Here is a 1,433-nt window from a genome sequence, read left to right as displayed (position 1 = left end):
ATTTTAAGACCTCATCGCCACTTTGAGTTCTAACCGGTTACCTTGGCGACACACTTTACCTCACATTTACTATATACAGTATTGATTGTCCTTCCTCCTTATCTTCCAACCATTTGGACGCAGACTTGCATTTCCCCATAACGATGTTGTTTAACAACCGGCGTAAACGGACCTTCGCGCGCTATCAAGCAGTGAGCGTGCGATGTCCTGTTCAGATGACGTCAAATCCAACGGGATGCCATAAATAAACTACACAGAATCACACTACACACCTACGCAATGATTACATTCAGGCAGACTGTAGAATACAACCTCTTTGGACAATTTATATACTTATTGAAAACAAGCTACAAAATGTAATACCTTAGAAAATGCTGTTTAATACTTTTTAATAGCCTTCATTTTCACTAAATGTATTTATCAACTTTTAATACTTTTTAAGACCCCGCGGACACCCTGTGTTACAAACAACAGATATGACGCTTAACTGTCAGCCTGCACATGCATCAGTTGTCCTGCTGGTTCTCCTTTATGTGACTTAGAGAATAGCTTGATTGATGCTAGTTAAATATATGTATTTTTGTGAATTGAATAATGTAAACCAAATGCAAAGGAGATCGCCACAACTGCCTTATATTAACACAAGTACCACGTGTGCTCAGTTCTGCTGCTTTAAGTATAACTAGCTTTTAGAAACTAGATAGGAAACTCCACAGTGACAAAGCCCCGGGGGTGGATGAGATCCGCCCAGAAATGCTGAAGGCTCTGGGTGTTGAGGGACTGTCATGGTTGACACGTCTCTCTCATCAACGTTGCGTGGAAGTCGGAAACAGTACCGAAGGAGTGGCAGACCGGGGTGGTGGTTCCCCTTTTCAAAAAGGGCGATCAGAGGGTGTGTGCCAATTACAGAGGCATCACACTACTCAGCCTCCCCGGGAAAGTTTACTCTAAGGTACTCGAAAGGAGGGTCAGGCCGATTGTCGAACCTCAGATTGAGGAGGAACAATGCGGATTCCGTCCTGGTCAAGGAACGACGGATCAGCTTTTTACTCTCGCAAGGATCCTGGAGGGGGCCTGGGAGTACGCTTATCCAGTCTACATGTGTTTTGTAGACTTGGAGAAGGCGTATGACCGGGTTCCCAGGGAGTTACTGTGGGAGGTGCTGCGGGAGTATGGGGTGAGGGGGTCTCTACTCAGGGCCATCCAATCTCTGTACTCCCAAAGCGAGAGGCTGTGTCCGAGGCCAAATCTGAGGCCATGGTTCTCAGCAGGAACCGATGGACTGTCCACTCCAAGTAGGGAATGAGTCCTTACCCCAAGTGAAGGAGTTCAAGTATCTCGGGGTCTTGTTCTCGAGTGAGGGAACAATGGAGCATGAGATGGGTCGGAGAATCGGAGCAGCGGGAGCGGTACTGCAGTCGCTTTTACCGCCA

Source organism: Notothenia coriiceps, unplaced genomic scaffold (assembly GCF_000735185.1).
Source record: "Notothenia coriiceps isolate Sejong01 unplaced genomic scaffold, NC01 NC01_scaffold00037244, whole genome shotgun sequence".
NCBI lineage: Eukaryota > Metazoa > Chordata > Actinopteri > Perciformes > Nototheniidae > Notothenia > Notothenia coriiceps.
Note: the sequence above shows the minus strand (reverse complement) of the source record.